The sequence below is a fragment of the Cervus canadensis genome, chromosome X (assembly GCF_019320065.1).
Source record: "Cervus canadensis isolate Bull #8, Minnesota chromosome X, ASM1932006v1, whole genome shotgun sequence".
Classification (NCBI taxonomy): Eukaryota; Metazoa; Chordata; class Mammalia; order Artiodactyla; family Cervidae; genus Cervus; species Cervus canadensis.
The window spans coordinates 83,693,835-83,717,311 of record NC_057419.1 but is presented as its reverse complement, the minus strand read 5'-3'; the positions used below and the strand labels follow the sequence as shown (position 1 = coordinate 83,717,311).

General features: G+C 35.8%; 1 long non-coding RNA gene across 1 annotated transcript; it reads right to left on the bottom strand.

Moving 5' to 3' along the window:
- Positions 1-2,825: 2,825 nt before the first annotated feature.
- LOC122435366 lies at positions 2,826-12,915 on the bottom strand. The gene is made up of 3 exons (XR_006267658.1): positions 12,526-12,915; positions 7,916-7,956; positions 2,826-3,418 (listed from the first exon to the last, which is right to left on the bottom strand). It is a non-coding gene; the product is annotated as an uncharacterized LOC122435366 (long non-coding RNA).
- Positions 12,916-23,477: the final 10,562 nt, after the last annotated feature.

Sequence of the window (23,477 nt, the reverse complement as noted above, 5' to 3'; positions counted from 1 at the left end):
CCTCCTTCAGGGGATTTTCCGACCCTGGAACTGAACCCAAGTCTCCTGTGTCTCCTGCATTACAGGCAGATTCTTTACCGATTGATCCATTATTATTTTAATTTTCAATTCCCTATTGATATAGAATGTTGAACATGTTTTCATATGCTTATTTGTCATCCATGTATCTTTTTTAGTGAAATGACCATTAGGGTCTTTGGCCAAATTTTTAAACATGCCTGTTTTCTTATTATTAAGTTAAAAAAAAAAAAGTTTTTTGTATGTTTGAGACAAGTCATTCATCAGACAAACCCTTTGCAAATATTTTCTCTCAGTCTGTGACTTTTCTTCTCATTCTCTTTACATTGTTTTCTATAAGGCAGAAGTTTTAGTTTTAAAGAAGTCCAGCTTATCAACTTTTTATTTCATAGATGGGGCTTTTGGTTTTGTATCTAAAATGTCATCACCATACCCAGGGTCATCTAGATATCTTTCCTATGTTTTCTTGGAGTTTTATAGTGTCATATTTTACATTTAGGTCTATGATTCACTTTAATTTCGGTGAAGAGAGTAAAGTCTGTGTCTAGATTCATTTTTTTTTTTTTTTGGAATTTTTAACCATATATAGATTCATTTTTTAACATGTTATTGTCTAGTGGTTCCAGCACCATTTGTTGAAAAAAATATCTTTTCTTCATTATATTGACTTTGCTCCTTTGTCAAAGTTCAGTTGACTGTATTTATGTAGCTTTATTTCTGGGCTCTCTGTTGTTTCATTGATCTATTTATTTATTATTTCACCAATATCCACTGTATTAATAACTATAGCTTTATAGTAAGTCTTGAAGTTGGGCAGTGTCACTCCTCTAACTTTGTTCTTTAAATACTTTATTGGTTATTCTTGGTCCTTAACTTCTCCTTATTTATGTTAGATTGGTTTGTCAATATCCACAAAATAACTTACTAGGGTTTTGGTTGGAATTGTTCTTAACCTATAAATCAAATTGGGAAGAAGTGACATCTTGACAATATTGAGTTTTCCTATTCATGAACATGGAATGTCTCACCATTTACTTGGTTCTTTAATTTCTTTCATCAGTTTTATAGTTTTCCTTATATAGCTGCTGTACATATTTTGCTAGAGTTTTCATCTTTGGGATTCTAATGTAAATGAATGTTTTTAATTTTAAATTCTACTTGCTAATTGCTGGTATGTAGGAAAGAGATTGACTTTTATATAGAAATGTTCTAAATTTCTACCTTGGTAAACACTTGGCCCTCCATATCTGTGGATTCCACATCTTCAGATTTTGTCAACCATGGCTTGAAAATATATATATATATTTTAATTCCAGAAGTTCCATAAAGCAAAATTTGAATTTGCCAGGCACCAGCATTACTAGCATAGCATTTACATTCTATTAGGTATTATAAGTAATCTAGAGATGATTTAAAGTACACAAGAGTTGGAGGCTAACAACTAATAAAAGTAAATGGAAAAAAATGAACAAAAAAAAGTACACAGGAGGATGTCCATAGGTTATATGCAAATGCTACAATATTTTCTAAAAGGGACATGCACAACCACAAATTTTGGAATAGTTAGCTTGAATAGAGGTGTATCAACTTTATTGATATTTCAAAGAACCAGCTTTGAGTTTGATGATTTCCTCTATTGATTCACTGCTTTTAATTTCATTTATTTCTACTCTAATCATGAATAGTTGTTTTCTTCTGCCTGCTTTGGATTTAATTTGTTCTTATTTTCCTAGTTTACTAAGGTTGAAGCTTAGATCACTGTTTTTAGATATTTATTCATTTCTGATACATGCGTGGATCATGTGTGGATCACAATAAAATGTGGAAAATTCTGAAAGAGATGGGAATGCCAGGCAACCTGACCTGACTCTTGAGAAATCTGTATGCAGGTCAGGAAGCAACAGTTAAAACTGGACATGAAACAACAGACTGGTTCCAAATAGGAAAAGGAGTACATCAAGGCTGTATATTGTCACCCTGCTTATTTAACTTCTATGCAGAGTACATCATGAGAAACGCTGGGCTGGATGAAGCACAAGCTGGAATCAAGATTGCCAGGAGAAATATCAGTAACCTCAGATATGCAGATGACACCACCCTTATGGCAGAAAGTGAAGAACTTAATGAAACTGAAAGAGGGGAAAGAAAAAGTTGGCTTAAAAACTCAATATTCAAAAAACTAAGGTCATGACATCCAGTCCAGTCACTTCATGGCTGATAGATGGGGAAACAGTGGCAAACTTTATTTTGGGGGGCTCCAAAATCACTGCAGATGGTGACTGCAGCCATGAAATTAAAAGACGCTTACTCCTTGGAAGGAAATTTGTGATCAACCTAGACAGCATATTCAAAAGCAGAGACCTTACTTTGCCAACAAAGGTCTGTCTAGTCAAGGCTATGGTTTTTCCAGTAGTCATGTATGGATGTGAGATTTGGACTATAAAGAAAGCTGAGCACCAAAGAATTGATGCTTTTGAACTGTGGTGTTGGAGAAGACTCTTGCGAGTCCCCTGTACTGCAAGGAAATCCAACCAGTCCAACCTAAAGGAGATCAGTCCTGAGCGTTCATTGGAAGGACTGATGTTGAAGCTGAAACTCCAATTCTTTGGCCACCTGATGCAAAGAGCTGACTCATTTGGAAATACCCTGATGTTGGGAAAGATTGAAGGTGGGAAGAGAAGGGGACAACAGAGGATGAAATGGCTGGATGGCATCACCAACTCAATGGACACAAGTCTGGGTAAACTCTAGGAGTTTGGTGATGGACAGGGAGTCCTGGCATGCTGCAAAGAGTTAGATATGACTGAGTGACTGAACTGAACTGAATTCATGCTTTCAATACTACAAGATTCCCTCTAAGCATTTCTTCTGCTGCATTCTACAGATTTTTGTAAGTTGTTTTCACTTTCATTTAGTTCCAAATATTTTTAAACATTTCTCTTGAAATTTTTGTTGTGATTTTCTAATTATCTTTCTGTTATTGATTTCTAGTCCAATCCCTCTATGGCATGAGAGCAGGCATTATATGTGCTCTATTCTTTTAAATACCTTATGGTATGTTTTATAACCCAGGATGTTTTCTATCTTGATGAATGGTTCATGTGAGCTTGAAATAACATATAATTTTCTGTTGTTGGATGAAGCAATCTATAGCTGTCAATAACATATAGTTGTTTAATGGTGCTGTTGAGTTCAACTATGTCTTACTGAAGTTCCTTCTGCTCCTTTTGTCGATTTCTGATAAAAGGCACTCAAGTCATGTAACAGTGGATATGTGAACTTCTCCTTGCAGTTCTATTAGTTTTTTTCTTTCATATTTTGATGATTTGTTGTTGGGCACATGTACATTAAGAATTATGTTGTTTTATAAATCAAAGCAACATCTTCTATGATCCACCTCCTATAATAACAGAAACAAAAACAAAAGTAAACAAGTGGGACATGATTAAACTTAAAAGCTTTTGCACAGCAAAGGAAACTATAAGCAAGGTGAAAAGACAACCCTCAGAATTGGAGAAAATACTACTAAATGAAATAACTGACAAAGGATTAATTTCCAAAATATACAAGCAGCTCATACAACTCAATACCAGAAAAACAACCCAATCAAAAAGTGGGAAAAAAGATCTAAACAAACATTTCTCCAAAGAAGATATACAGATGGCTAACAAACACATGAAAAGATGCTCAACATCACTCATTGTTAGAGAAATGCAAATCAAAACTGCAATGAGATATCACCTCACACTGGTCAGAATGGCCCTCATCATAATGTCTACAAACAATAAATGCTGGAAAGGGTGTGGAGAAAAGGGTGTGGTGGGAATGTAAATTGATACAGCCACTATGGAAAATGGTATGGAGATTCCTTAAAAATCTAGGAATAAAACCACTATAGCACCCAGCAATCCCACTCCTAGACATATACCCTGAAGAAACCATAATTGAAAGAGACACATGTATTCCATTGTTCATTGCAGCACTATTCACAAAAGCTAGAACATGGAAGCAACCTAGATGTCCATCGACAAATGAATAGATAAAGAAGTTTTGGTATATATGCACAGTGGAATATTACTCAGCCATAAAAAGAAACACATTTGAGTCAGTTCCAATGAGGTGTATGAACCTAGAACCTATTATACAGAGTGAAGTGAGTCAGAAAAAGAAAGATAAATACAGTATTCTAACACATATATATGGAATCTAGAAAAATGGTACTGAAGAATTTATTTACAGGACAGCAATGGAGAAATAGACATAGAGAATAGACTTATGGACATGAGGAGAGGGGAGGAGAGGGTGAGATGTATGGAAAGAGTAACATGGAAACTTACATTACCATATGTAAAATAGATAGCCAATGGGAATTTGTTGTATGGCTCAAGAAACTCATAAAGGGGCTCTGTATCAGCCTAGAGGGGTGGGTTGGGGAGGGAGATGGGAGCGAGGTTCAAAAGGGAAGGGATATATGTATACCTATGGCTGATTCATGTTGAGGTTTGACAGAAAACAGCAAAATTCTGTAAAGCAATTATCCTTCAATAAAAATAATTTTAAAAAAATTTTAAAAATTGTTATGTTGTTTTGGAATATTGACTCCTTTTCGTTATATATTGTCCTTCTTTATCCCTGATAGTTTTCCTTGCTCCAAAATCTACTCTGTCTGAAAATGAATATAGCTACTCCTGCTTTCTTTGGTTAGTGTTGTCATAGTATATCTCTCTATATATATATTCCTTTACTTTTAGTATATATGATTTTATATTTAAGGAGGGTTTCTTGCAGACAATATATAGTTGGGTCTTGTTTTTTGACCCACTCTTACAGTCTCTGTCTTCTAATTTGTGTATTTAGACCACTGATTATTGATATAGTTGGAGTAATATCTACTCTGTTACTGTTTTCTGTTTGTTACATTTCTTTGTTATTCCTGCTTTTGTCTTCCAGAAGTTTTCTGCCTTTTGTGGTTTTAATTGGGTATTTTATATGATTCCATTTTACTCCTTTCTTGGCATATCAAGTATACTTCTGTTACTTTTTACTAATGGTTTCTCTGAAGTGTTCAGTGTACATTTACAACTAAGGTAAGTCAAATTTCAAATAACACTATACCATTTCATTGATAGTATAAGTACCTTAAAATAAGAAAATGTCTTAATTTTTTTCTCATATCCTTTTTATCATTGCTGTCATTAATTTTGTATATATATAATCATATATACATATAAATGCATAACCAAATCAAATACATTGTATCTGTTACTATTTGAAGCAAACTTATTCATTAGATTAATTTTAAAAAGAAAACATATTTTATTTCAATTATGCATTGTCCAATTTTTTGTTTATTCCTTTAAATCTAGATTCAAGTTTCTGATCTATAATTTTACTTCCCTGAAGATCTTCCTATTTTATTTCTTGCAAAATATATCTATTTGTAAAAAAATTCCTCCATTTTCTGCCTGAGTCACTGTTTTCTCTAGCCCTTAGCATATCAATCATCATATTTTTTAAAAATTCCTAGTGTGATAACTCTAACATTCTGGTTGTGTGTGACTCGTTTATCGTGATGGTTTTTCTGTTGCTTTTTTATTTTTGTTTTTATTTATTTATTTTGCTTTTTAGTGTGCCTTGTAATCTATGTTTGAAAGGCAGCATGATGTACTGGGAAAAATCAACTTTAGTCAATAGACTTTTAGTAATACAGTGCAAAAAATTGTATCTACACAGAACCTCCAACAATTATACCATTTGGGTTTCCCTTACCCTGGTGCAGGTTCTTGCAGAGATTTCTACTTATGGGTTTCTGTTCTGGTAAGTTGTGATTTCCTGTATCTGCTTTTTGTCTACAATTTGGGAGAAGAAATTTGATTTGTAACCTGACTTCTCTGACTGACCCAAGGAGAGTTGTCAATTTTTCAGTTTGTTCAACTTTTTTACTTGGTAGGGCAGAGCAACTACACTCAAGATTTTTACAGGCTGACCAGAAGTCTTATTTTTGTTGTTGTTATTTATTTTTTCTAGTTTGATTCCCATTTTACTTATTTTTATATATTTATTTTTAATTGAAAGATAGTTTCCTTACAATATTGTGTTTATTTCTGCCATAGATCAACATGAATCAGCCCTAGGAACAGAAGTCTTATTTTTTAAGAATACTATTTTAGATGATAGTTGTCTTATTAGTACTCTCAAAGTAATCCTCAGGTATTGATATTTAAGAAACTGGAGGAACATAAATGAAGGCTTCAGTGTTGCTTATTCAATTTAAATTTTTCTCTTTTCCATGATTGAAACTCTATGCTTAGAAGTACATACTATAATAGTAGTAATATATAGATTTACTATCAACAACTAGCATAAAGATATAAAATCATTAACATTAAATCTTTCTATGCTTTTATTATAGTATACAAATCCTGTACTATAACAGCATGACATTATGTTTTCTGGCACACCATACAAGTATTTCCCATTATACTTTGCAATTTAATATGCCCAAAAAGGCAAACATTAAATAAATGGAATTAGCCTCCAACTAATAAAAATAAATTTAAAAAAATGGTTGCATGTAAATAGGTTTGAGAACAGTATGGTGAAACTATTTTTAACTAAGTCCTAGACTTAAGATATAATATGACATAATGGAATGAGTCTAGACTATGTAACCAGAATAACTTAGGTTCAAATTCTAGATTCTGCCATTTTTTAACTTTGCAACTGCAGGCAAAATATATAGACTTTCTGTTTTTCAATTTTTTAAATCAAGATATTAGGTTTATTTCTATCTTTCTTTGGCTTCCCTGCAAAATATTTCTTGAGACAAAGTCTTGAATACAGGTATCCATTTAGAAGATGATTCCAGGAAGTGCAAGAGAGAGTAGAGAAACTGAGAGAAGGAAGGACATCAATAAGGGGCATGTTGATATGTGGGTTGCTCATGTGGACAACAGATGCCCAGTCCTCTGAGATATTATACAGAACATGCCTCTGAAATGCCCTGTGGAAGGACAAAAAACTGGGGCCTTCACTCAACTATTCCCATCTTCACCACTGAGGATTATTTTGTAAGAATTAAATTCCCTGCCCTTGGTGCTGCACTGCTTTCATGCTGAGTAAGCTCCTGCCCTGCAGAAGAAAGCTCTCAGGCAGAGAAGCAGAGTGTTTGAAGTGTTCCTGCTTGTGTTTGAAGAAGGAAGTTGACACTATCACTGCAGGTGAGCTTAAAAGTGAGCAGAATGGATACAGAATGAGGCTGCAATATTTCATATCATATATAAAGAACTCAAGATCATCTATCATATAATATTTAATAGTAGTAGTAGTAGTGTTAGTCGCTCAGGCATGTCTGACTCTTTGTGACCCCATAAACTATAGCCTGCCAGGCTCCTCTATCCATTGGATTCTCCAGGTAAGAATACTGGAGTGGGTTGCCATTCCCTTCTCCAGGAGATCTTCCCAACCCATGGATGGAACTCAGGTCTCCTGCATTGCAGGCAAATTCTTTACTGGTTGAGCTACATGGAAGCACTAAGAAACTGTGCATGTTCAGTCATGTCCAACTCTTTGGGACACCATGGACTGTAGTCTGCAAGGCTCCTCTCTCCATGTAATTCTCTAAGTAAAAATACTGGAGTGGGTTGCCGTTTTCCTCTCCAGGGAATCTTCCTGATCCAGGGATTGAACTTGCATCTCTCACATTAGCAGGGAAATTCTTTATGACTGTGCCACCTAGGAAACCCAATATTTAATAGATATTACATAAAGTGGCTATTATTTATTTTTAATTAACTCAGAAAATAACTGAGAAGGTATAATATGTACATCAAGAATCATTTATGAAGTTGAATATTATGGAATAGTACTATTTTCCTTGCAGGTTCAATAAACTTACCTGCGGATTACTTTATGGAAGAGAAGATGGCAGCTATATACCTAAAGGTAAAAGTAAAAAGGAGCATATTTACTCCATTATGTAATCAGCATAGACAGTTCTCACTTTGCAAAAGTGGGCCCCTTTTTACCATATGACCAGCAATACTCATTGTACATCATAAGTAGATTTAGAGTTTAAAATGATACTAGAAACAGTTGTTGTTGTTGTGTATGTGTGTGTGTATGTGTGTTAGTCACTCAGTTGTGTACAACTCTTTGCAATGCCATGTAGCCATGTAGCCTGTCAGGCTCCTCTGTGCATGTAATTCTCCAGGCAAGAATACTAGAGTTGGTCACCATTCCCTTCTCAGGGTATCTTCAGGATCCAGGGATCGAACCCAGGTTTTCTTCATTGCAGGCAGGTTCTTTACTGTCTGAGCCACCAGGGAAGCCCACTAGAAAGAGAAACGTAGCCTACCTTAATTTGATCTTACCTAGGTCCAACATGAGACTTAAATAAGAAATCTAAGCTGATATTAACATTACTTTCATGAGCATAAGAAACTAGAGCTAAATTCTTAATCTCTTTGACAGTACAATATACTTCAATCAGTATTCTATATTGGATTCTTTTATCTATTTTAAGTGAAGTAGGCACTCAATTTGGAGAAGGAAATGGCAACCCACTCCAGTACTCTTGCCTGGAAAATCCCGTGAATGGAGGAGCCTGGCAGGCTACAGTCCATGGGGTCGCTAAGAGTCGGACACGACTGAGCGACTTCACTTTCACTTTTCACTTTCATGCATTGGAGAAGGAAATGGCAACCCACTCCAGTGTTCTTGTCTGGAGAATCCCAGGGACAGAGGAGCCTGGTGGGCTGCCGTCTATGGGGTCGCAGAGTTGGACAGGACTGAGCGACTTAGCAGCAGCAGCAGCAGCAGCAGGCACTCAATTGACATCAGTGGAAATTGAAGTTTTCTGTACTGTTCCAGATACTATGAATTCTGCCACCTATGCTTTACAAAGATATCCTATAACCCTAATCTGAGTAGATCTCTTCTGACAGTGATGCTACATTTCCCTTCACTAGTTCTTTCTAATCACTAAGTGTCCGTTTTTGTTTTTGTTTTAAAGATGACTAGAAAAAGATATACTACCAGCTATTCAAGGACTATGTAAGTCTTGGTGATATACATGTGTGTGTGTGTGTGAGTCATTCAGTAGTGTCCAACTTTTTGTGAACTACCCCATGTAGCCTGCCAGGCTCTTCTGTCCATCGGATTTCCTAGGCAAGAATATTGGAGTGGGTTGCCATTTCATTCTCCAGGAGATCTTCCTGACCCAGGGATAGAACCCGGATCTCCTGCATTGCAGGCATATTCTTTACCATCTGAGCCACCAGGGAAGTCCATATATATATATATGCATATAAACAAAAATTGACCAAATTTATTCAAACTCTTAGTGCTGCCCCTTTCTAATTGCTTTGGATTTGAACATGGATATAAAGGGATGGCTTCAACACTACTACAGGGAACTCTGATAACTTCATTAAAGTGAGGTCGCTCAGTCGTGTCCAAATCTTTGCGACCCCATGGACTATAGCCCACCAGGCTCCTCTGTCCATGGGGTTTTCCAGGCAAGGATACTGGAGCGGGTTGCCATTTCCTTCTCCAGGAGATCTTCCTCCCAGGGATTGAACCCAGGTCTCCCGCATTGTAGGCAGACGTTTTATCCTCTGAGCCACCAGAGAAGTCTTGATAACTTCATTAGGGAATAAAAATTTTACAACAGTCAAAGTCCTCTGTTACCTATACTAGGTATCTGATTATTTTATCCTCTTTGTGGCTTTTTGTTTTAATCATCAATGCTTACATTTTGAAACAAAATTATTTATTAATTTCTGCTCTAATGGTCCACTTCATGAAACTCCCAGATGATGAGAACAACTACAGCTTGTACTTGGATCATCCATACTTGTGCTTGGATCATTGTGTTCATTATGTTTACATGTTTACTACATTCCTTCCCAGTAACATAATTACTTAGTAGATTCTGAAAATAATTGTTTTTTTTTTTTTTGTAGTAAAATATTTCCATTTAATAAATGATGAGAATATCATATTGCACTATTGGAATAACTGGCTATAATCAGTGATTTGATAAAATTGCAAAGCAATTTCTATATATGTTTTAAAAATATTTATCTTGCTATATCAAGTCTTAGTTGCAGCATGTGGGATCTAGTTCCCTGACAAGGGATTGAGTCCTGGGCCCACTGCATTGGGCACTCTGATTTCTAGCCACTGAACCATCAGGGAAGTCCCTATATATATTTTAATATGCTATAGGAGAAGAGATAATTATTTGCACCTAAGACCTGATACTGTATTGCAACTAATATATTGTTTTACCAGATTTTAGAATTCCTTTGTAAATGTTTTTAGAACTGAAATTCCAACAGTTAGATTGAGAAATTATTGGCTAGAGTGAATCTGAGTGGTACATTATACTAGAATACATTTTTGTTTGTTTGTATCATATTTATTATGAATAACATATATAAAGAAACTGCACAAAATATTCACAAAGCTTAACATTTTGTTATAAAGCAAACATCTAATCGCCATTCAGGTCAAGAAATTGAGCACTTACTTGATCACTAAGTTCTCTCTCTCTTAGAGATAAACATTACCATATTTTTGTGTGTGTGAAAATCACTTCTTTTCTTTAGAATTTTGCTACCTATTTACCTATTCCTGAGTACTATAGCTATTATCACTTCTTTTCATAATTTGTAAACTTTTGAATATTTGTGTTCTCTTGAGTATGCTGTATTTTTATGTCATGTTTATAAGATTAGTTCTCATTGCGAGTGATTGTAGTTCCTTCATTTTTATTGCTTCATAGTATTGTATGTACTTGTGTGAATATATCATAGTGTACATAGTGTTGTACTTGTATGAATATATCATAATGCTATGACTATACACTTTTTGATGGATATTTGGGTTGTTTCCTGTTGGAGCTATTAAGAACAGTGCTGTAACCTGGTGGACATGTGCATGCATTCTCTCATATATAATGAGAAATGGAATTGCTAGGTCATAAGGTATGGGTGTCTTCAGTTTTATTAGGTAGTATGCAAGCTATTCTCAAAAGTGGTTTTACTAATAGAAGCTTACATCCTCCCCAGCATAATACAAAGTTCCACATCTTTAAGTGATAGCTTTCAATGTTTCATCATTAGGAATATTGAAGAATTATATTTTCAATGATTTTAATCATTAGAAGATGATATATTTATAGGTTTTTAAAAAAGATATTCCTTATTCAATTAAAAAAGTTCCCTTCTGTTAATAATATCCTGAATATTTTAATATAAAATGGATTTAAGCATCCAAAGTAACCATTGGTATATTTAAATGCTTTAAATTTTATAACCAATGAATGTGCAGTGATTTTTCAGTGTGATGTTAATTTGTATTTTCTTGATTGATAGAGTTGAGCAAGTACTTCCCTGGTGGTTCAGAGGTTAAGAATCTGCCTTATAATGCAGGAGACCTGGTTTGATCCCTGGTCAGGAAATTAAGATCCCACATACTGCAGGGCAAATAAGGCTGCAGGCTGCAACTGCTGATCCCATACATTCTGGAGACTGTGTGCCACAACTAGAGAGAAGTCCCCATGCCACAAAGAGCATGCTACAACTAAGACACAACTCAGTCAAAAGTAAATAAATAAACACTTAAAAAAAAGAAAAAATATGGTTGAGCAACTTTTCATATGATTACTGTTTATTTAGACTTCTTTTAAAAAAGAACATTAAAAACATTGACATTGTTTATTCTGTGATTTTTTCTAATCTGTGGAGGTTTACTATATATTCTAACTAAGTACTTGTTTATTTTTGGTTACATGCACTGTGAATATCTATTACCACTCTGGCTTATATTTTAATGATCTTTTTGGTCTCTTTTGATGAATATAAGTTTTAAAATTTAGCATAATTTAATTTATCAAACTTTCCTTTATTGTTATGAAGATATTTTCTAATATTTTCTTTTAAAAAGCTTTGCTTCCTTCCAACAAATATGAGTGGCTGCTGCTTTAACCCCACTCTGTTCTTCCTGCTTCCTAGATAAAAATGTTTAAGACACCCAATCCAGAGCAAACTCATTCTATTACAAGCCACTATTAACACTGTATAACTGAGACATAGCACAGTACCCCATGGTGTATAGTCTCCCTGGTTGCAACACATCTCTATTTCTACTCTTTAACTACAGGCATGTTCCTGGTGGGTTTTGACTGGTGGACATGAGCAGAAATAATAATAGTAATAAATGGCTATAGGATCAAGTGAGTTAATGCACATAAAGTGCTTAGAACCATGTTTGGCTCCAAGAACAGCTTATATAAATGTTAGCTGCAATTATTAATTATTATTATTATCAGTAACATCATCATCTCTGTGTCTCTTATAGTGATTGGTACCACATCTTGCCATAGAAGGAGATGACTCTATTATTTGTAGTTTGATTGGGGGTCAATGATGTATTAGTCATCTATTGCTGCGTAACAAATCACACTGAATTTAACAGCTTAAAACAAGAAGCATTGATTACCTCACAGCTTCTGTATGTTGGGGATCTGAGAGGAATGTAGCTGGATGATTCTGGCTCAGAGCTTCTCACCAGGTGCCAGTCAAGCTATTGACTGGGGCTGCAGTCCTATTAAGGCTCCACTGGGGAAGAATCTGCTTCCAAGTTCATTCAGGTGGCTGCTAGAGGCCCCAGTACCTCCTGTTCTGGGCCTCTCCATTTGCAGCCTGATGTTCTCACAATAGAGTAACTGGTTTTCTCATGAGTGAGTGATTCAAAAGGTAATGTGGGAATGTGCCATACTGCATTTATTACATGGACCAATGCTGGTATGGTGGGGAAAAGGGAAACATTACACAAGGGTGGGACTACCAGGCAGTGGGGACCCTTGGGGACCATCTTCAAGGCTGGCTACAATTGATGTTTCCAATGTTCTTCCAAATGTCTTCCAACTTTTCCCTCTTGGCTTCACCTTTAATTCACTTCAAGAAATGTCTCCAGAAAGTATATTAGTAGTTGCTAAGTGATAGGAAAAGGGAGATTGGAGAGTGACTGCTTATGTGTATGGATATTTTTGTTCCTGAGGTGATGAAAAGGTTCTGAAATTGGATGGTGTTTATGGTTGTCCGACTTTGAATATAATAAAACCATGAATTGTACACTGTAAAAAAGGACAAAAAATGAAAATAAATGAAAAGCTTTGCACTTTGATCTTACCAATATAGGTATTTAATCTACCTGGAATTGATATTTGGGTATGATGAATGGTGTCCAATTATTTTTTCACATGTATATTGCTCCAACACCATTTGTTTAATAAAAATAAATGATAAATAGATGAAGATGTCTTATCATATCATCAGTACAACTTCTGGTCATAAATCAAGTGTCTTACCCTAACTGTGTGAAAACAACTTTCTTGGCTTTCTATTCTGTTAATCCATCAGGCTTAATAATTAATTCATCATCTTAATTTTCAAAACTTTACAATGGTCTTTATCATAAGTTTATATAGTATTAAAATCTGACTGATGTATTTTCCCCACTATATTATTTTTTAATATTATCCTGACTCTTCTTGGCCCTTTGAATTTCTATACAAATTTTAGAATCAGCTTATCAAGTTCTAGGCAAGAAAAACTGTTGGGAATTTGACTGTGATTGCATGTAATCTATAAACCAATTTTGTGTAGTTTACCTTTTTAAGATATTAGGTTTTCTAATTTTTGAAAACTGTGTATCTCCCATTTATTTAGGTCTCCTTTAATGTCTTACAATGAAGCTTTCCAATTTTTCTAATTTTCCGTTTGCTATTTTCTACTCATTTGATATTTTTGTATTGTATGCTTGAAATAAAATGGTATTCTTTCAAATTTCTAATTTTCACTTGTATAAAGACAAATAATTTTAGTCTGTATATAAAAAGACATATTCATTGCTCTTGTATCCAGGACATATCAGAAATTTAGTTTTCATGTTAACAGTTTTGATTAACAACATTCAAAACTATATCCTCTGTAAATAATAATAGTTTTTACTTATTTTTAGTAATTTTTATTTTATTTATATATGTAATCATCAATCTATCTATTTATGCCTTATTGTATTGCCTAAAATATATGATACACTGTAAAATATAAATTTTTATAGTGATCTTGAAGGACTCACATAAAGCAGTGAGTGGTCCTGAAGAGATATCTTAGTTCCCTACGTAGGAATTATTTTTTTTTTCCTACGTAGGAATTAAACTGGGGTAACCTGGGTGAAAACCAAGAGTCCTAGTCACTACACCATCAGGGGCTAGAGCCTAGAAGCAAAATGACCCTGGACCTTGTCCTTGTTTGAAAGCCAGACTGTTTCAAGGAGGCAAAAACTGTAAAAACAGGTACAGTTTATTATTAGAGGTGCAGCACAATATATGGGAAAGAGAAAAAAAAAACAACGAAAGTGAAGTCGTTCAGTCGTGTCCAACTCTTTTTGAGAACCCATGGACTATAGCCTACCAGGTTCCTCCATGGAATTTTCCAGGCAAGAGTACTGGAGTGGGTTGTCATTTCCTTCTCCAGGGGATCTTTCCCATCCAGAGATGGAACCCGGGTCTCCCGCATTGCATGCAGACACTTTTCCATCTGAGCCACAAGGGAAGCCCACAGGAAAACAGTTTATCTGACTCAGAATCAGGGCAGAGATATTAACCCAGAGAGAAAGGGTATGGGCACCCTTTCTAATGAGGAGGAGCGCAGTAATTCAGAAACTACGCAGAAACGTAGTGGGAAGGGAGTGCAGGCATCCTGAGTGAGGAGGAATGCAGTAAGTAGGTAATATAAGTCACTTATATACGACAGTCCTTCCTGGTCTTTGTTTATCTTTGGCCAACTATCGTGTTTCTTTCTTCACACCTGACTGGTCCATGGACCCTCCCCAAGATGCATGTGCAACTTTTTTCTAAGATGGATCCCACCACAGAGGCCTATGGGTGCATAGGCCTCAGTAACCACACTTATCATGGGGTGGGATTCCCTCCCTTTTTGATCCCCAAGAAGCCTTCCAGTGCATATGCAGACAGGGAGTCTTCCTTGATCTCAGGGGTAGGCATTTTATCTCCTTGCTTTAGCAGAGCTCAGCTTTTGCCACCAGCTTTGTCCTTACAGTGTCTGGGTAAGAACAAAGGTTGAATTTTACTCCACTTGACAAATACCAGGTGTTCATCCCAGAGGTCCACTTTTACCTCAGTAGCAATGTTCTTGACTTCTGTTGCTGCTGAGAAATTTTACTCCAGGTTAAAAAAAAAAAAAAAAAACCAATGAAGGGCTTCCCTGGTGGCTCAGTGGTAAATAATCTGCCTGCCAATGCAGAAGACAGGGTTTCAATCCCTGATATGGGAAGATCCCACATGCCATGGAGCAGCTAAGCTGGTGCATCACAACTATTGAGCCTGTGCTTTAGAGCACAGGAGCCACAACTACTGAGCCTGCACCCTACAGACTATGTGCACCACAACTAGAGAGTAGCCCCTGCTTGCTGCAACTAGAGGCAGCCCATGTATGTGCAACAAAGACCCAGAGCAGACAAAAAAAGAAATAAAATTTTAATAAATAAATAAATAATGAAGACATCTTTAAAAGCATTACTATTGACTTGGAATGCAGTGAGTCCCAAAAGAAATGCTAATGAAACAGTCTATGCTTGAAATCATAAAGTAAATATTTCATTATTTATGGACTCTAGTTCAGAAGTGTTTTTACTAGTAGTTTTATTTTTACTGTTTTGAATTAGCCTTTTCTCAGTTATACTGTGTATGCCAAATTCGTTTAATTTTATATAGCTGAACCTTTTCAAAAAGAATTGGGCTTCTTCGTATTTGTACATTTCCAGAGATTACACTTATGTTCTCATGTAGATATCTTTGGAGGCGAGCAGCAGTATAGCTACAGAGTAACCTCAGGCTGCCCTGGGCATCCTTAGTCAAACAGAAGTGATTCAATGTTACTGGGGAGGCTAGAAGTCTGTAACCACTAAGAACAGGGTTTGGAAATTCAGGTTAGATGGTGGTTTTCTGAATTGGGCACCAATCCAGCACTTATAGGTGCAAGAAAAGGAAATGTTACTGTATAAATATTAAATTTCAGGGAGGATGCTATTATTTTTAGAAGGGCATATATATATATATATATTTTTAATTGATTTGAAAATATATACAAATTATTTACATAGTTGTTCATGGTCTCCCTATCAGAAAAAATTTAAAGCAGTGGTGCTTTCTAACCCATACCTAATGTTGGGAAAGTGAAGATTATTTAACATGTACCAAAGACATGTATAGATTTATATTCACAGATGTAGGCTTAATTTTGGAGAAGAAATATACATATATTATTGGTCATCCTCACATTTTTATAAATACTGTTCCCCAGTTGCTAAAAGATGGTAATTATGTCCCCATTCCCTAAAGGACTCAAATCTTTTATTCATAGATAAGAGAAAGTGTAACAGTTCAGAATTGTTCAAGGAGTTAAAAGCACTGTGACTGACACCTCAGGTTACAATTTAACACAAAATTTGAGTTTAATTATACACTGTGTTTGTTGTCAAACATACTGGCAGATAAAAAGAGAATGAATGGCCTAAAGGGCAAGATTGTATATGCTATCATGGTTGGTGGTAAGAACAACAACCATTATGACTAAGGGTCTTCTTCTTTTTCTTTTTTTAATATAAAGGGAAACTTGGAGATGTGCTATTCAAAATTAAAAGAAGAAAAAATTGCCAATACTATATAGTTTAGGAATAGACATATATAAAGAAAAAGAAACAGTAGATTCCACTTTAACGAACTACTAAACCTTTATTTAAATAGATGAAAAAATTGGCAAATAGTTTTCTTAATTTGCAGCAAATCTAACCATTTGTCTCAGTTCTTGTCATTCCTGAAATTAGATTAATGACATGATTGGTTTGTTTATCTATCAATAATTGCTCTGTTGGTTAAGTCATTCATTTTACAAGTGACTACAGATACCAATTGCGGCTTACATCTACATCATCCACATTCCCAAGTATCCCTCTACTATTTGCCTTTCTGGGGGAATTATATGGAATATTATGTTCCCTTTTGTAATCTGTGAAACAAATATTTATTTCAATAATGGTCTTTTCTTAACACTTTTATTCTGTTCCAAATACACATCAAATTTGGTAAACCTTTACATTTTTGTTTCTATACCCTTGCAGTTCTATTAAATGCTGAAATTATATAAAAAAATAAAAAAATATTGAAGCCTATCTATACTCTTGTAATGGTTCAATTATTTTAGTTTAACTCTACAACTGATAATTTTCAATCTCCCCAAACATACAAACACATTAAAAAAAAAAATAAAAGCATATACATGCTCATAGACACACAGGTGTGGGAAAGCTTGCTTATTTGGCCTAAATTATCAACTGGATATTTGTGTAATTTGGTGTTGGATTGCATCCTGCAAGCTGCAATCCCTGTACGTTCCCAGCCTCAAGAACTAAGAAGAACCCAGAGTCAGCCTAGAGACATTAATGGTTTAATGGATAGGGAAATCTTACATATCTGAAGCAAGGTCCTGGAGCAACACCACCGCCATCATGTATGGCAGACAGCAGGTAGGACATGGAGTGGGTGGGTGAGGGTGAATTTACCAGTTATATTGGGTTATAGTTGGTTCAGTGGTTACCAGGGAAACCAGCAAAGGAACATGTGCATGACCACTCTTTGATAAGCTATCATAATGGAAATGTTCTAGCCTAAAGGTTAAAAGAATCACTACCTTGGGATAGTATGTAGGTATTTACTGATTATTCTCTGTGACTGAGAAGGAATGAGAGTCTTGCGAGTAAGGTATAGCTGAAGAAAGGACTGGTAGAGCAAGGGACATACAGAGCACAAGAGAACAGCCATCTTGGGTGGCCTGAGCATACTTTGGGACACCACCATAAAAGATAGCAAGATCAAGGTAAAATTGTGAGTTTCAGTTTGACTGGTGCTAATTTCTTTTGAGTCTCTCCCTTCTTTCTGGATGTACTTCCCAGGTGGAGCTAGTGTTAAAGAATAAATGACTCAATCAAAAAATGGGCCAAAGATCTAAACAGACATTTCTCCAAAGAAGACATACAGATGGCTAACAAACACATGAAAAGATGCTCAACATCACTCATCATCAGAGAAATGCAAATAAAAGCCACAATGAGGTACCATTACACGCCAGTCAGGATGGCTGCTATCCAAAAGTCTACAAGCAATAAATGTTGGAGAGGGTGTGGAGAAAAGGCAACCCTCTTACACTGTTGGTGGGAATGCAAACTAGTACAGCCACTCTGGAGAACAGTGTGGAGATTCCTTAAAAAACTGGAAATAGAACTGCCATATGACCCAGCAATCCCACTCCTGGGCATACATATTGAGGAAACCAGAACTGAAAGAGACACATGTACCCCAATGTTCATCGCAGCACTGTTTATAATAGCCAGGACTTGGAAGCAACCTAGATGCCCATCAGCAGACGAATGGATAAGAAAGCTGTGGTACATATACACAATGAAATATTACTCAGCCATTAAAAATAATACATTTGAATCAGTCCTAATGAGATGGATGAAACTGGAGCCCATTATACAGAGTGAAGTACGCCATAAAGATAAACACCAATACAGTATACTAACCCATATATATGAAATTTAGAAAGATGGTAATGATGACCCTATATGCAAGACAGAAAAAGAGACACATGTATAGAACAGACCTTTGGACTCTATGGGAGAAGGCGAGGGTGGGATTGTCTGAGAGAATAGAATTGAAACATGTATACTATCAAGTGTGAGACAGATCGCCAGTCCAGGTTGGATGCATGAGACAAGTGCTCAGGGCTGGTGCACTGGGATGACCCAGAGGGATGGGATGGGGAGGGAGGTGGGAGGGGGGTTCAGGATGGGGAACACATGTAAATCCATGGCTGATTCATGTCAATGTATGGCAAAAACCACTACAATATTGTAAAGTAATTAGCCTCCAACTAATAAAAATAAAGGGGGGAAAAAGAGAGAAGGAAATGGCAAAAAAAAAAATAAAATAAACTTCTAATGGTATAATGTTTACCACATTTGGTTCATAAGAAATAGTGATTAATGTTTCATTAAATATTTTTTATCTTTTGTATTCTAAGTGCATTTCTGTTTATGGCCCCTGTGATTTTATGTGTGCAAAAACATCAGGTCCAAAAATAGTAGATCAATTTTCTGATTTAAAGCAGTACATTGATAAAATAGCAGAGGAATTAAAAGCTCTTTCTAAAACAAACAAACAAGCAAAAAAAAGAACTTGCCTTCCAATGCAGGAGACATAAGAGATGAGGGCTGGATCCCTGGGTTAGGAAGATCCCCTGGAGAAGGAAATGGCTGCCCACTCCAGCATTCTTGCCTGGAGAATCCCCAGGAACAGAGGAGCTTCGTGTGCTACAGTCCATAGGGTGGGAAAGAGTTAGACACGACTGAAGCAACTTAGCACACACACACTTCTTTCTGGATGCTATCCTACATTTATAACAATAGAAAGCCAACCATTTCATGGTCATAAAAGAATAGAATGAGTGGTTTCTACTTCAGTTTACTAATAGGTACTGCACATCTTCTATGATCTCAGCTTTGTGGTAGATGTAGCTACTTGAAAAAAGCAGATAGAAAAGAAGGCGCCATATTCAAACAAAAGTGAGTTTTTTTAGCATATAGTAGGTAATTTTGCCAATATAATGCCTTTTTTTTTTCCTTGCAGATTCTGTTGCAGTGTGAGGGTAAGGTGTTGTTACAGACGTGGTAGCATGAAGATTTGTGAAACTTACTATAGAGATATTAAATGAAAATTTAAAAACAGAATTTACTACACATCTATGAATTTTAAAATAGTAATCTCTTGTTCAAAAGCTATGAATGACTTTAAGGACACTAAAGCATATTGCCAAAATAATTTCAAAATAATTCTAAAAATTGAACCTTGATTAGCAATTATTGAGAGTGCCTGTTTGATTACTAACTTTATTAATTTATTAAAGTTCACCAACATGAATACTTTTTTAAGCATTACAATTTGATAGGTGAAAGTGTTGTCTCATTAAATTTTCATTTCTTAGCTGGTTGCCATAGCTCTGGTGGCTCAGATGGTAAAGAATCTGCCTGCAATGGAGGAGACTGGAGTTTGATCCCTAGGTTGAGGAGATCCCCTGGAGAAGGAAATAGCAACCCACACCAGTATTCTTTCCTGGAGAATCCCATGGCCAAAGGAGCCTGGTTGCTCCAGTCCATGGAGTTTTGAAGAGTTGGACATGACTGAGCAATTAACACTAGCTAGTTACCTAGGTTATTATCATGTTTGTTATCCAGTTGTTATTTCCTTTTTTAAAAAATATTTTTCTGCTCATATGTTTCCCCTGCAAGCTACTTTTGCCCATGTGCTCTTGTGTTGATTTGTGTGATCTCTTTATATAAAAATAAAAATTTTAACTTCTCATCTGACACAATTGGTGTGAATATTTTCCTGTTTCTAGTTGCCTTTTGATTATCTCTTGGTTAAAAGGAATATAGGAATAAAATGTTAACCTAGACAAAGTTACTGAGCCTTTATGTTTATTTACTCCATTATATTTTAAGAGTTTTTAAAGTTCATCAAATTTATCCATTATAAAATCACAATTGTCATTAGATAAAATCTGGAATATTCACAAATACAAAACTGAAGAAAAATTACACACTGTCTCAATTTTCAGAGAGCTTCATATCTGCTATAAATATTTTGATGAATTTCATTTAAGTATCCTTTTTGTCTTCCATGGGAAAGTTTTATGTTGATGTTGTTTCCTTATTATCAAAATAAATTATGCTTCACTATAAGATATGATGTCATAATATTATATATTGATAATACTCCCGTTCCTGTCATTACTTTCCATCATCATACATTTTTTTTATTAAATAAATATTTATTTACTATGGGTGTGTCTGGTGATGAAAGTAAAATCTGATGCTGCAAAGAACAGTATTTTATAGGAACCTGAAATGTTAGGTCCAGGAATCAAGGAAAATTGGATGTGGTCAAGTTGGAGATGGTAAGAATAAACATTGACATCTTAGGAATCAGCAAACTAAAATGGATGAGAATGGGCAAATTTAATTCACATGACCATTATATCCACTACTATGGGCAAGAATCCCATAGAAGAAACAGAATAGTCCTCCTAATCAACAAAAGAGTCCAAAATACAATACTTGGATACAACCTCAAACATGACAGAATGATCTTGGTTCACTTCCAAGGAAAGCCATTCAACATCAGAGTAACCCAAGTATACGCCCGTATCACTGATTCCAAAGAAGCTGAGGCTGGTCAGTTCTATGAAAACCTTGAAGACCTCCTAGAACTAACACCTAAAAAAAATGTTCTAGTCATCAGGGATTGGAATGCAAAAGAAGGAAGTCAAGATATACCTGGAGTAATAGGCAAGTTTGGCCTTGGAGAACAAAATGAAGCAGGACAAACGTTAACTGAATTCTGCCGAGAGAATGTACTAGTCATAGCAAATGTCCTTTTTCAAAAACACAAAAGATGACTTTACACATGGACATCACCAAATGATCATTACCGAAGTCAATTGATTCTTTGTAGCCAAAGATGGAGAAACTATTTACAGTCAGCAAAAACAAGACCTGGAGGTGACTGTGGCTCAGATCATCAGCTTCTCACAGAAAAATTCAGGCTTAAACTAAAGAAAACTGGGGAAAACATTAGGCCAGCCAGTTAAATCAAATTAAATTGAGTTAAATCAAATTGATTTGAGCTAAATCAAATTCTGCATGAATTCACAGAAGAGGTAATGAATAAATTCAAGGGACTAGATTGAGTTAACAGTGTGCCTGAAGAACTATGGACAGAGGTCTGTTATATTGTATAGGAGGTGGCAAACAGAGCCATCCCAAAGAAAAAGTAAAGTAAGATGGCAAAGCCTCTGAGGAGGCTTTACAAATAGTGAAAGAATAAAGAGAATTGAAAAACAAGGGAGAAAGGGAAAGATACATCTAATTAAACACAGAGTTCAAAAAAATAACTAGAAGAGACAGGAAGAAATGAACAATGCTTCTTCAATGAACAATGTTTAATAATTCAAGAAAACAACAAAAGGGGAAAGACTCTAGTCTCTTCAGGAAAATTAGAAACATCAAGGGAGCATTCTGTCCAAAGATGGGCACAATAAAGGATAAAAACGGTAGAGATCTAGTAGACACTGAAGAAATCAAGAAGAAATGGAAAGAATACATTGAAGAACTGTATAAAAAAGACCTTAATGGACTGGATTACTACAGTGGTATGGTTAGACACCCAGAGTCAGACATTCTGGAGTGTGAAGTCAAGTGGGCCTTAAGAAGCACTGCTGTTAATAAAGCTAGTGGATGCTATGATTCCAGCAGACCTATTCAAATCCCTAAGGGATGGTGTCATCAAGGTTTTGCATTCATTATGTCAGCAAATCTGGAAGACCCAGCAGTGGCCACAGGACTGGAAAAGGTCAATCCTCATGCCAACTCCCAAGAAGGATAGTACCAAAGAATGTGCTAACCATCGGACAATTACACTCGTCTCTCATGCTAGTAAGGCCATGCTTAAAATTTTGCATGCTATTCTTGAGCATTATGCAAACCAAGAACTTCCATATGTCCAAGCTGTGTTTAGAAAAGGAAGAGGAACTAGAGGTCAAATTGGAAACATTTGCTGGATTATAGAGGAAGCAAGGGAATTTCAGAAAAAACATCTATCTCTTTTCATCTACTACACTAAAGTCTTTGATTGTGTCAATCATGACAAACTGTGGGAAGCTCTTAGAGAGATGGGGATACCAAACCGTCTTACCTGTCTCCTGAGAAACCTGTATGCAGATCAAGAAGGAACAGTTAGAACCCTGTATGGAACAACTGATTGGTTCAAGATCCAGAAAAGAATATGACAAGGCTGTCTGCTGTCACCCTGTTTATTTAACCTATATGCTGAGCACATTATGAGAAATGCCAGGCTGGATGTGTTACAAGCTGGAATCAAGATAGGTGGGAGAAACATCAGCAACCTCAGACATGTAGATGATACCTCTGTACTGGAAGAAAGGGAAGAGGAACTAAAGAGACTTGTGATGATGGCAAAAGAGGAGAGTGAAAGAGCTGGCTAAAACCTAAATATTAAAAACAAACAAACAAACAAACAAAAAACAAAAACAAAAAACCTAAGATCATGGCATCTGGCCCCATTACTGCATGGCAAATAGAAGGGGAAAAGGTGGAAACAGTGACAGATTTCCTCTTCTTGGGCTCCAAAACCACTGTGGATGGTGACTGCAGTCGTGAAATCAGAAGATGATTGTTTCTTGGCAGGAAAGCGATGACAAACCTGGAAAGTTTGTTGGAAAGCAGTGACA